Here is a 15169-nt window from a genome sequence, read left to right as displayed (position 1 = left end):
CTACATAGTCTTATCCTTCTTCTTGGGCATATCCTTTATACACTAGTCTAGCTTTGTTTCTAACCATTGAACCATCTTCATTCAGCTTATTTCTGAAAACCCATTTGGTGCCAATGACATTTTTATGCTCCCGTCTGGGTACCAAAGACCATGTACCATTCTTTTCTATCTGGTCAAGTTCCTCTTCCATTGCCTTGATCCAATCTTTATCTTTATGTGCCTCTCTGAATGTTTTAGGCTCAAATTCAGAGATCATGCAAGAGTTTTCTCTGACCTTTCTTCTTGTAAGAATTCCTACATCCTTGTCTCCTATGATTTGCTTTGGATCATGATTCAACTTTACATACCTAGGAATGATCTTAGTTGTTTCCTCTTTCTTTTCTTCTTCATCCTCATCTTCATCAGCATCAACATCTACCAGTGTAGGAGCACTATTACTAGTGCTAGGTTGTTTTGTAACTAGTTCCCAAAAGGTTACAATCGGTTCATCTCCTACTTGCTCACTGTCGGTTTCCTCAGATTTCTTAGAGTTTTCATCAATTATAACATTGATGCTTTCAACAATTCTCTAAGTCCTATTGTTGAAACATTTGAGAGCTTTTCTCTTTGTGGAATATCCTAGAAATATTCCCTCATCACATTTAGCATCAAACTTGCTTTGATGTTCACTCCTCTTGATATGACATTTACTACCAAACACTCTAAAGTAGCTTACCACTGGTGTCTTACCGGTCCAATACTCATAAGGTGTTTTATCCTTACCCTTTTTGATGAGTACCCAGTTCATTGTGTAGACTGCAGTGCTCACCGCTTCTCTCCAAAAGGTGTGAGCAACCTTCCCTTGGATCAACATAGTTCTAGCTACTTCAGCCACAGTCTGGTTGTTCCTCTCTGCTAGGCCATTCTGTTGTGGAGTCCGGGGGGTAGACAGTTGCCTCTTGATGTTGTTCTCTTCATAGTACTTGTTGAATTCAGCAGAAGTGAATTCTCCTCCTTGATCAGTTCTCAGGCACTTAATCCTCTTACTACTTTCTCTTTCTACCAGTGCTCTGAAGGCTTTGAACTTTCCAAAGGCTTCAGACTTGTCCTTCAAGAATGTGACCCACATCATTCTTGAGAAATCATTAGTAAGAATCATAAAATACCTATCTCCCTGCACACTCCTAGTTTTTATAGGACCACACAAATCAGTATGCACAAGATCAAGTAAATTATCTGTAGTGAAAGGTTTACCTTTGAAGGTTGAGGAAGACATTTTCCCCAGTTGACACTCTTTGCACAAAGTATTCTCCAGTTTGCTCAGTATAGGCAATCCTCTAACTGCCTTGATCTTACTAGCCTTCACAATATTATTAAAGTTTACATGGCAGAGTCTCCTATGCCATGTCCATCTATCCTCAAACTTAGCCATTAGACATGTACTGACATTAACATTTAGCTGAAATAGGTTACCTTTGGTCTACATACCAGTAGCCATCAATACACCATTCTTTCCTTTGATTTTGCACACTCCATTTTTGAATTCTAGAGTGAGTCCATTATCACTCAGTTGAGCAACACTCAAAAGGTTGTGTTTGAGACCTTCTACCCAATACACATTGTCAGCACTACTTCTTCCATTCAGAGAGATGGACCCTCTGCCTTTTACCATACATGGTACATCATTACCAAAAATGAACCACACCACCATCATACTCTTCCAGAGATAGAAACTTACTCTAGTCACCAGTCATATGGTGAGAACAACCACTGTCAATAATCCACTCATTGGAATTATCAAAGCAGGAGATAAGAGCCTTCTTGTCTGACACATCTTCCTTGATTGCTACAAACACAATATCTTCATTTTCTCCATTTTCTGATTCCTCATCAGTGACACCTTCATCAACTGCTTCAAAATAGTTTCTCCAGTTTCTAGTTTCCTCCTTTGAACTTCTTGAACCTCTCTGGTTTGTCCTTGTTATCACCATTAGGGAAGTTTACAGCAATGTGTCCTATCTGGTTACAAGAAAAGCATTTCAAAGGAAGCTTGCCTCTATATTCACTAGTTCCCTTAGGAAGTCTCTTGGCAAGAAGAGCTTCAAATTCCATCAGGATCTCCTCATCATCCATTTCTCTACTTTGTCTTGGTTCACCACTGGTACTAGCTTCTTTGCCTTTTCTAGATGGTGCAGTAGATGCTCTAAAGGCTGATTCAGTCTTCTGAATACTGCCATCATAATTATTTAGCTCATAAGCCATTAACTTTGCAATGATGGAGTCCAAGGATACCTTTGTCTTGTCTACAGACCTCAACTCCTGAATAGAAGAAACCCTTATTGCACAGACCGGTAATAAGGATCTCAAAACTTTGCTAACAACTATGGAATCTTCCATTTTACCACCTGCACTCTTGATATCTCCAACAATAGTTTTGATTCTTATTCCATATTGTTGAATGGTCTCTCCTTCAACCATCTGCATGTCTTCAAACTTTCCCCTAAGGCTTTCTTCCTTAGCTTGTTTCACATGCTCATCACCACCATAGATATTCTCAAGGGCATCCCATACTTCTTTGGGATTCTCTTTATCCTAAAAATCAATAAACTCAATATCAAATAAACTATTGATTAGGGCTTCCATGACTTGCCCATTCTCCTGAATCTCTCTCTTTTGATCATCAGTGAGAGTACCGGTAGGGATAACATAAGCATTCTCAACATAGCTCCAGTGTTGAGAACCCATGCTTCTGATGTATATCTTCATTCTTTCCTTCCATATTTTAAAGTTGTCTTTGTTGAACTTTGGACCTTCCCTCTTCATCATTAGAGTAGGATCTTTACCTCAAGTGATTAAGCTTACAACATAGAGGACCTGGAAGATGCTCTGATACCAATTGATGAATCAATGATGAACAGTAAGTACAAAACCGGTACTGAGAGGGGGGGTGAATCAGTACTGATAAAAACACTTTTCCTTGAACCGGTTTGACTAAAAACACTACACTTGACTGGCAAGCAATAACACCAGTCTAAACCAGATTACTACTAGTTGAACACTATAAGAATGCGAAAGACAAAAACCGGTAACTCTTGGCTTTCCTCACAATCTAACATCACATTTCCACTTCACCCATATGCATACACTAGTAACACATCAGCAAAAAAGTAAAGACTTACTGGTTCACCATGCTTTACTACTTGACAAAGAATAACAAAGCATCACATGAAAAGCATCACACATAACACACATATTTTTCACTTGGAAACCCAACTAGGAAAAACCACAGTGGGGATGAATACCCACAAGCTATTCTTTGAACCCTTTTTAAGTTCACTCTGTTAGGAGCCTAGTCTGGTTAAAGACTTTACAATGGGTTCTGTTAGGAACCGATCCTGCTAGGGATCACCCGATTAAGGGGTGGCTAAAATACACGGTTAAGGGTTAAACCCTGTTAAAGGTTACCTTGCTAGAGGATTTTAAAAACTCAATGATTTTGAGTCACCCTGTTAAAGGATTTATAGCAAGCTGGTTAAAGCTACCCTGTTAAGGGATTTTCCAACTATTGAAGTGGTTAGAGGTCAACAAGTATTACAATGATCCGATAACAACACTTCAATGCCAATGCAGATCCACTTTAGTTCCTTCCTTCTGCAATCACACTTTGCAGGTATCTATTCTCTTATCTGGCTTGGAAAGAATCATGTATCTCTGCACTTAGATACACTCACAACATTTGCCAACAACTTCAACATGAAAGACAACATTGACCTTATAGGAAATATAGGTCAGTAGCATAAACCCTAAACCCTAAACATTTAGGTTAAGCAATTTAGTCGGTGCAATCCTAACCATTGAACATATTGCATTGATTGCAACAATCTTGAACAGATCTCAAGACGTTCTCCATTGTTCGTTCTTCACCACTTCTTGGAGGTTGATAACCCATCATGCGTTCTCCACCATTTACAGAGACTTCGCATATTCCCGAGGTAGATAGGATCAATCTCCTTCATGCAAGATCCTTCACGTGAACAAGGCTGGCATGGCAACACAATCTGTTCTTCATTACAATGCTAACTCATCACATGATGTCATTGGTTGAATCACATAGGCATAGAACACTTCAACCAGAAACCCTGAAGCTAAAACTACCAACCGGTAGTCATACCATATGAAACCTTGATACAAAACATTCCATATACCGGTTCACATTCCAACATACCGGTGCACTTGGACAAACATACCGCTTCACTTTTCACATATACCAGTTCACATTCCAACATACCAGTTCACTTGGACAAACATACCGCTTCACTTTTTCACATATACTGGTTCACACTTCAGCATATTGACATCAATGACAACATACAATATCATCATGCCATCATACTCTGCACATATGCCAATAGAGCGTACTACTCATTACAAAAGAGTCTCACTAACTATAGAGAGGCAACAACCATCTTAAGATAAATGAACAACAATCCAATAGAGTGAACTGCGAGAGATAGCATCTACCATGCCTGATTACAGTCCCAGTTAAGCTCAATACCGGAGGCCTTTGACCTCTTCCTTAATCCCAATTGGATCACCTATGATTGACCAAATCTCCTTTGCATATGATATTGCATTCCAAGACCACGACACTTTTATTACAATGAGATCTTACATCATTTTATACCAACCCTAAGGAGTAAACCAATTAGGTCAGCCACCTAAAAGATATTACAATAACATCATTACATAAATCCATATTACAATGATAAGCGATGTCGGCTTAAGACCAAGGAAACAATAACCAATCCATAAAACATCCCGAAACATCCCGGTAACGTGTAGAGTACACGTTAGCATGATACCGGTCCATAACCTAGATAGGTACTGGACCTATTCTAGGTCCACCATGCCAAATAAATGTCTTCAAGCAGTTGAAGCATGATCAAAGAACATCTTCAGCATCATGAAAGCCATATAGAAGCTACACCAACACCAATTATGCATCCTGTCAAGATTCCTTAGAGAAAGCTTTGTCGGTAGAGCCTTAAACTAGTGCTGGTAAGGATTTACCAGAGTGTATGATAGCATCTGATTACCAAGTCAATATCATCTAACCAAGACATACTCCAGAAGCACGTACCATATGTAACCAAACATATTCCATAGATCCAAGCATGTCGGAAGTGTCCAACAGATAGTCTCTTATGCTGATAACACTAGATCTTCTACTGGTAACCAAAACCTGTTTGTCGGTAACCAACCATAATAGCTAGTGTTGACATCAATGAAAAAACATCAATGCAACACATAATCAATTCATCCATAATGCCAACAAAGAATTGGTTATTGATTGGATCTGCAAATCCAATGCTATTTCTACAATTCAACCATTTTCTGGATTCTTGACTATTTAGTTTTATATGGCTATTCCAGCTATGATCTATGGAGTGTTCCACCATATTAAAATTTCCTCCTACCACCTGATCTACATTAGGTCAATTGTTGGCCATCCAATCCCATAAAATGAACCTATATTTTGTATTGTTAGGTGCATAAACAAAGCAAAATCCAATTTGGTTGTCCATTGATAAAAGTGATGGCCCACACACAACTGTGTGAAGGGTCTTCCTTTTTTCAATGACAGATTTATAAATCCATGAAGATAGTCCAATAACAGCCTTGCCTCGACCATTTCTATGGGATGTATGAAGAAATGTGGCATCTCTCCATGCATTACAAAGAGAAAACTCAAGATGAGAACCATTAATTTTGATTTCTCAGAGATAAACAACATCCGACTTCCACTTTCTAATAGTCTCCTTAATACCATATTTGTGGTGGGGAAAATACATCCTCCTTATGTTCCATGATAAAATTTTGCAATTCATGGCTGAGAGGATTGATTTTATTCTCGTGGAAAAATGTTAAAATTGTTGGGAATGTGATTCATAGCTGGATATGTTTGTATAAATGGCTATGTGCAACCCATGTATGGTGATGTATTGGATATTTGGTTAATAGATCATTCTCCCTGCTTTCTGGTGGATGTAGCCACTTAGTGGTAAACCATATTAAAACCTTGTGTCATGCATTGTCATGTATATTTTTCTGTTTATTTCCATTTTAGTTTAATCGTTGAATGTTATCTCTGTTCATTTTAATCTTCACAATTTGTATCAGAGCTATGGTGAAATTTTGAGCAGAGATGGGATCTGATTGGGTAGTTGATCCTGGATATGGGTGCTTTTATGTTATCAACAAATAGGCTGAAGTTTCAAATGATGAGGCCGAATCAGATGATGAAGCCAAATCAATCATCGAAAAATTTCTTAGCAGTCTAGACTCAGTAGAGAGTGATGTCCAAGTGGAGGTTGAAACCAAATGTCATTGGTGAGATGACTGGAAAAATGAGGAGACTTCAGCTGAAGAAGAAGAGGGTTTGTTGTATTCATTGTTTGAAGAAGAAGAGACTGGTTTGTTTCCCTTCCTAGATGAGGAGGATGCCTCCTGAGCTGAGGAGGATGTAGTCTCAAACCTAGAGAATGAGGATGACCCTAAAGAAGAAGAGGCAGATTGCAAAAATGATGATATATTGATGAAGATTGCAAAAGTAGAAGCAGAGTGGAATGCATTGATTGCACGCTCCTCTCCCACGCCTTTGAACCTAGGAGTTGGGCATAATTGTGGAGATACCACCCATCCGTGAAACACATTTATGAGGCTGTAGATGTTGATTTGAACAATTTTATGGATGAGTACGAGATTTTAAGTCCTATAGATATCCCTATGAACATCACGGAGGAGGACTCAAAAATAGATTTGAAGTTGTGTGTAGAGTGCGAGAAGATGAATGCGGAGGGCTTGCTAAAGTTTTCAGTGGACAAGAAGGAAAGTCTTGTGGCGTTGGCCAATGAGGCATCAGGGATCCTCAAGGCAACAACCCCTAAGGCTGGCATTGGAATCAAAGAGGTGGAGTAGTCCTTCTTGGTGGTAGAGTCGTAGTAGATGGAGAGGACAAGCCAAACCAAACTTGGCCTTCCACCTTGTGAGGTCCAGCTCGGAGAGAGGGTGTCAAGTGGCATAGATACTGGTACTACCGAGAGAGGGTGTCAAGTGGCATAGATACTGGTACTACCAAGAGAGGTTGTCTTAGGCACAAGTCCATAGTATTTGAGAAGGATCCAAAACAACTCGTGCTTAGGTTGGAAGATTGGTCTGTGCTTAGCAAAATTGAAGAGCTCGATGAGCTGACGAGTGAGGGCTTCTTTAAGGTGAAGATAGATCTGATGGATAAGGAAATCAATGTTGTTAATATTTTGGAAGGAAAGCAATACTGATTGCAATTCCTTGGGTTGGTGTGGTGAATCGCTCTCAAGCTGATATTAATAAAAGTGTTGACATGGTTGCTACACAAAGAAGAGAACGAAAGTATTTTGCGAAAAATCCAGAGTACAAGCATTTATCACATAGAATGGGATTTGAACATCTTGGAAAAGTGCATTCAAAGCATCTTGAAACTGTAATAAAATCATGCATCCCAAGTCTCTAGTCACTAATCAACAAAACTATCATGGAAATTGAATCAGAGTTAACTTGCCTTGGGAAGCCGATTGTTGCAGATGATGGAGGGAAATTATGTGCGATTATGGAGATTTATTGAACCATAGCAGAGCACTTGGTTGAGGTAATTAACTCTCATGAAGATGTCCTATGATGCCTCATTAGGCGTTGTGCATACCTCACGTATGTCGAAGCCAGGTTTGGTGACCATGTTTTGTATGTCAATGAGATACTGAAGGATGGATTTTGTCTGAATATGATTAATATGCCACTCTGTCCACTCAAGGTTGTCACAAATTTACAGGAGGTTGTTTGGGATGCAAACATTGTAATAAATGGACTTCCTTCAACTGAGAGAAGAGAAGTTGAAAATTTATTAAAAGACACATTTATGGATGAAGGTTTCGTATTACACAGTGATGTTTTTGATTTTGGCATAATCAGTGAATTTGTGTCGGAAAGCATTTTTGACTCTAGTCTGAGTTGGAGAAGGCTCATTCAAAGTTTTCATGAGCAAAGTTTAGCAAAATTAAAATCTTCTATAAGTCTGGTTGCAATATTAATTTTGAAATGGAAGCAAGGATGTCAGAGTGCATGGTTGTACCGGTTGGCCTTCACAGGGGTGATTGCTGGGAATGTGAAGCCCAACGGTCAGATGACCTTTTGCCTTCTCCTAGCTATTCGTTTCATGGTTGGATACTTTTTTATAAATGGTTGTGTGCAACCCATATATGGTGATGTATTAGATATTTGGTTAATAGATCATTATCCTTTCTTTCTGGTGGACGTAGCCACTTAGTGGTGAACCACATTAAAACCTTGTGTCATGCGTTGTCATGTATATTTTTCTATTTATTTTTATTTTAGTTTAATTGTTAAATTTTATCTCTGTTCGTTTTAATCTTCACAAAAATGGTTGGCAAGAGCAATTGATTTGTTATTAGAACAAGTCTCTTTAGTAATATATTAGAGGGATCTTGATCTATGTATCGCAGAGGGGGGAGGAGACAAGGAAATATGATCAAGAGACCTCGTAAGGGGACAAGGTTCTTACAATGGAAGGCTTTGAGGGGTTGAACATCTATTTTGAACTGCAACTGGACTAGAAGGCTCTTTTCTTTTTCTTATAGCTTGCCAGCTACCAAACATTACTATGTCTCTATATCATGGGGAAAATAACTTAAAGAGCTCAACATTTCTATTTTGGTCATCTAAAGAGGAATTGGTAGGTTTTTGTATAGCTATAGGGACTTCAGAGGTAACTGGAGGTTGGGATGGAGCTTGAAGCATTTGCAAGCTGTTTGTGGCGAGAAGTTGATGTTGAATCACAAATTTGATCCATTTGATAGGACAATCTCTAATCAAATGCCCTTCTTATCGGCAGTAAAAGCATGCATTGGTTTTGTTTAAATAAACCAAGGGCTAGGAAAAATTGAACCTAGGACCAATGAGTTTAATGTTTTAAGGAAGATGATTGTTTAGATCTATTTCAACACAGACTCTAGGATGTACCCTCAAGATTCTTGCACCAAATAATTCTTCCCAATTGAGAGACTATCTCTTTGAGATAAGGCCTGAAGGAAAGGTTTAACAAGTAGAATCTCAACCCACATCGGATAGCAATATTTAGATGGTCCTTTAGGGTGAAAGTCTAGGGTCCAAGCCTGGAAGTAGCAAATTTGGCCATAAATGATCTAGGTTCCATATTGTAGCACAACTTGGGCATGCTCAATAAATTTGAACTTGCAGGACAAGTAACCCTTTCCTAGCTCTCTCATGGCTTCTATCTCCCATCCCATATTCTCCTAGTTTAGTTTATCCCATTTGTAAAAATTAGTTTCAGATGGTATTCCTCTAAGGAAAAACATAATTATAGAATAGTGTTGACAATCTTTCAAATGCAATTAATAAATTCATCACGTAACATAAATTCTAAGGTTTTACCTCCGCCATCATTGTTTGATAATTCCATCATCTGGTCCATTTTTTCATCATTCTTTTCTTTATTTGCATTTGTGGCATATGGTGTGGAAACGATGTTCTTCTCTCCATGATTTGACTCTTCTACACTTATCCGTTGTTGATTATCATCCATTCTACAATATGTAGGCATGTTTGTGTTTCTTTGGCTAGGGTTTCCTTCAAATTCCTCACTTTCTCTAGGGTTCCCTCCCAACTACTCACTTTGGCTACAGTTTCCTCCCAACTATTGTGCTTATTCCTTTATTCTCATAGAAAAAGCTGAGAATCCTGAGGTGGCTAAGATGCAGGTAATACACCCGCTGAACGTTACACTCACAAGGTTGTTGCTTAGGGAACACACTTCCTTCTCCGTGACAAGGCATGCTTTCCTCCTCCTTTGTGACAATTTTCTTAGGGCACACTAAGATCGATGTGCTTCACACGAGTCTTTCCATGTGAAAAATCTTTCAACACAAATTGAAGTGTTGACCCTTTAATAACAATAATAATAATTAAATATTATATATATATATATATATATATATATATATATATATATAGTTTACATGTTTGGGGTACTCCATCTCCATACACAAATTGTGAGTATGTGCTATATAAGAATGTAAAAAATGATTTCAAATTTTAGAGTGGTATAATATATATACAATTTGAAAAAATAATTAATTTTATATATTTTTTAAAATTCAATCATATATATATTCAATTATATATATATATATATATATATAAAATTTATTTATTTATTTTTTAACAAATCTATGTATTTAATTTAATTATACTTTTACAAGTTTAAATTTGAGCATCTCAAATAATTACTATATATATATATATATAGTTTTGATGATAATATTAGATTTATTATATCATCTTTTAAGGTTGATGAATTATCAAAATATGTTTATTTATCATTCATTGGCCATCTAATATCTTTTTAGATCAACCACAACTTCTCTTCATTCATGAGAAAGCAAACTCAATACTCTTTCTCATATAGCTTATAGTTGGTGTTCAACTACTTACATAGTAAAATCCATATCAATATATTTATAACCACAAACTATTATCATGCATATTCTTTTTAGACACTAAAATTGACTTGATGCAAGTGAATGACATTTTACTAAAAAAAAATTTAGTTAATTAAATAATTTTATTTATTTAATTAAATTAATTTTCTTTTTCTAATTTGAATTAGAAAATCGATTTTCCCTCTTTAATCACATATTGAATTATTAACTATTTAATTATCTTAATTTCTTCCAACATTAATTAAATAATTTTAATTATTTAATTAATCCTTTCTTTCACAAGTAATTAACTAATATTTATTATTTAAGTATTTTAATAGTATTCTATCATACACATTAATTAAATAATTTTAATTATTTAATTTGCTAACTAGGTCTTTTATAATTAAATAAATTATTTGATTTAATTATTCACTTTTCTAAATTAAGTTCCTCTAAAAAAATTATTTAATTTATTTATCTCCTCTCATGCACATGATTAAATATTTTTTAATTATTTAATACTAATTAAGTCTTTACTTCCACCTCTCAACTAACACTCACTTCGAGTTCAACTAATTAGTCAATTCACTTAACGAATTAGTCAATTCTTAACCCTTTATCATCAATCTTCATCCTTAGATCACCACCATTGATCGATATTAGAAATATATAAAAGCAATCTTCATCTTCAATCATAAACAACCATAGTCTTTGAGATTTCATGCAATCATGTTGCTGAAATAGTGCTAATATACAATTTTGAGTGGAACACTACCATATATCATGAAGGTCAAGAAGAGCAATAGAGGTAACATTGATGCTTGCTTGAAAAGGTATAATTGCTTATATTCACATGATTTCATGCATTGCATTTACATATTCCTCTAGTTATTTTGAAATTGAGAGAAATAGTGTGTGTCTTAAGGTTTGTGGTTGCCTATTGATGTTCGTGCTAATTTTCCCTTCATGATCTTATACATTTTGGCATGCTTGCTAAGACCCACATCCCTGATATTTAGGAAATTTTTTAATTTTGCATCATAATTGTGTGGTTTTGTGATGCAATTGAAGGATTCTTTGATGCAATTGCAGGTTTTTATGATGACACTACCAACTTAGTAACACAATTTCCCTATTTCCTTCACACATGTTGGGAATTCTCTAATGCATTTGTAACAATTAGACCCAGAATTGTTTTGATTTTTAACTTTCTTGATTAACAATTACATATTTCTTGTGCATGCAACTAAGATATAATATTTTCTAATCTCTGATGGTCAAATTTGTGTTTATGGGTACAATCATGTTTTTGTTTTTGTCATTTTTGTTTGTAGAATTCATGTATTGTAACTATGAAATCTTACGACATAGTTACAACTTTCTACACCACAACTACTCATTTTTGTGATGTAGCCACAATATTTAGCACCACAACTACATTTTGTACACCACAACTATAACCTTTTGTTCCCCTTTGTCAAAATCAGTAACACAATTGTCTAGTAAACAACAAAGGTATATAATTTTTAGGTTTTCATTCATTTCAAGCATTTCCATTCACATAGGCTAAATTTTTTCATGTTACTAATTTGAATTGTGAAACACCTTGGAAAATATTGTGAGAAGACACCAATCTAAACTACTAACATATCTTATATAGGTTGAGTGGTTGCAATTTCTAGAATAAATTACATTTCATTTTCTTAAGGGAAAGAACCTTTATTTTTTGTGTTTGGTGTGCTTGCACATTTGTGTTATCCCATAGGTGTGTTTGTACCCTTTACCTTTGCATGCCTACTCGAACCTAGGTGCAAGATAAACACACATGTCTTCCCATATTTATTTTTGATAGGAGATATTCCTAGGGATTTCATCACCCCAGGGTTTGACCTCGACCATGTTTCCTAGTGGGGTATATAAAGGGGGGGAGAGTGAAAGTTGTATCCAAGGAGTGACTAGGATCATTCAAAGTGGAGCTACAAGATCCTCAATCCATTGAGACTTTTTTTATGCATAGTAGGAGGAGATACCTCAAATCTTAGGATATTTTAGATGAGCTCCCTTTCATTTTTGGCCCCGCTATAATCTTTTGTTTATTATAATCCTAGGAGCCTTTAGTCATTGCTTAGTGTGGTGTAGGGCATGTGGATTGTGCTTCAAAGCTACTCATGACATACTCCCTTGATTTGATGTATAAATTCTTGTGTTTTCTTCTTTAGCCTCTCGAGGAGAGAGGAAAGGTGAGCCCTTGTGCCATTGGATCTCTAGTTATCCACTCTGAAAAGAGAGGTGTCTCACACTGATCTTGGGGTATTAGCACTTGCACTATGGATCTACATTAAGTATACACACCCACATGATTAATTAGGTTGTACATGCCTACAGGTATCTTTAATTATTAAATACTAGTAACGTTGTTGACCTTTTTGGGGCCTTATCCTTATCACCTTGAAGTCCAGAGTCAAAAAACCATTATGTTTTTACTACATAGTATGTATTCTTGCCAAAGTTGAAACTTTGAACATTCATGCAAAATTAAAAACTACCCTATCTATGATAAACATTGAATAGTCACCAAATCATGTACCGAAATCGAAACATTCTATGTCACAACTGCTAATCCTATCATGCAACTAGGACATTCCAAGCTACAATCACTAAATATTGTAATGCAACTTAGACATCTTGTACCATGATCACCATATATTGAAATGCATTTTTGACATTCAATGCCACACATTAATCTTGTTAGCCATGTCCTTATTAGACTCACCTTGTCTAGAGTACTACAATTGTGACTTAGTATCATGCACCTGAGACTATCTACATTGCAATTGAGAGATTCACTTCCATATCTATTATAGAAATGAGAAACTAGGGTTTACATTGGGATTCTAAGTTTCAAACCATCAAACCTATTTTACAAACATCAAAGACTTGATAGTTCACGTACTAGCTTAACACTTTGCATATCTTTGCATACATTTAGCCTAGAACTACATCTTTATACTAAACTTGCATCCAAGCATTCATCCAACATCATAATAATAAACAATTTAGCATAGAAATAAATCAATCATATCTTTGATCAAACTTTTTTTGCCCATTGATTGTCTTTAGACCATTCTCATCATGATAACAATAGTTGGGCCTAAAAATCACCAGGCTAGTTTATGTTTGAATTTATCAACCACCATCTTAGTATTTGTTCCTTTTGAAGTTTTGACATTACTTGCTCACTTTTGTCAATCATTGCATTAGCTAGTCCACCAAGCATTCAAAACTCCAAAAAATCCATAAACAAGAATTTAGCATAATCTTGTGTCCACGACATCCTTAGTAGTATAGCATCTTTTAGCATTTAGCCATTAGTTGTTGGAATCAGAGGATGAAACCCTTTTGGTTATTGGAATAATTCTCATGCAAGGATTATATTGGAGATACAAATATTTGTTTCTCTTTCAAGAAGTTCAATGTGTGTTGTTTATTATAGATAGCGGGTGAAGATTGTTGAAGTTTTAAGTGCAATGTTGATGTTTGTTGTTAATATTGAGATTGATATTATAGGTCTCTTTTTTCTATTCCATGTTTTTCCTAGTCATTTCCATGTGCTAATAATATTCATTTTATTATGGAGAAGACTAAGGATTTTCGTTATGCATTTTCAACAATGTGTGTGTTGTTCACAAGGTGTGAGGTATGCATTTTACTTCCAAATTTTGTTGTATTTTGATTTTTAGTTATAGGAGTCTTGTTTTATGTTGTTTTTTATGTTCTTGGTCATTTTTGGAGGATGGTAACATCATGTTTTTTGTGGTAGAGATTAGTGGGTTTTTAGCAATGTGAGTTATTGACAAGGTGTGAGCTAGGAACTGTTTCTTCTAGAGATATTTGTAGTCACAAGTATTGATTATAAGTCTCTTTTTTATTAATAAATGATTTTTTTTCAATAATAAATTTTTTGGAATTCTTGCCTCAAATTTTTGCAAGGTGGGTGTTAATTAGTTATTCTTTATTATGTAGTATTGCAAAAAAAAAGTTATTTAAGCTCAATGTGTGTCTCAAATTATTATTTTTTTAAATTCATAGGGGTTTGAAATATATTATTTGTCTTGAATTTGTTGCATAATAATGAAATTTTAACAAATTAGTAAATTGTTTATTTGGGACATTGCAAACCTAAGGCCCATTCTTGAAGATTATATTCTTTTTCATTTTTATTTGTGTAGGTTTCTAAAAAGAACCCTTACCACACATGACTATTTCAATGCTACTTACAAGATATTTAATATTCTCCTTTCTTTATATATGAACTATTCTATAATTATGGGGGATGGTTAGGACCCTATGAACATACCCACCAACTTTATCTTAGCGAGATTAAAGGTGTTTTTTTAGAAATGGGAGCATGGGGGATTTCAAACATGGACACATTGTACCATCTCTACACTATACAAAGGTCAACCTAATTCTTAGTGTGCTATGTATGTATATGTGTGTGTGTACTATACATATATATACTGAAACACACACACATATGTATGTATGTATGTATATGTATGCATATATACATATACATGTGTGTGTGTGTGTGTTCATGTACACACACACACACATATATATACACATATACATAT

The sequence above is a fragment of the Cryptomeria japonica genome, chromosome 9, assembly GCF_030272615.1.
Source record: "Cryptomeria japonica chromosome 9, Sugi_1.0, whole genome shotgun sequence".
Classification (NCBI taxonomy): domain Eukaryota; kingdom Viridiplantae; phylum Streptophyta; class Pinopsida; order Cupressales; family Cupressaceae; genus Cryptomeria; species Cryptomeria japonica.
This window is presented reverse-complemented; position numbering follows the sequence as displayed.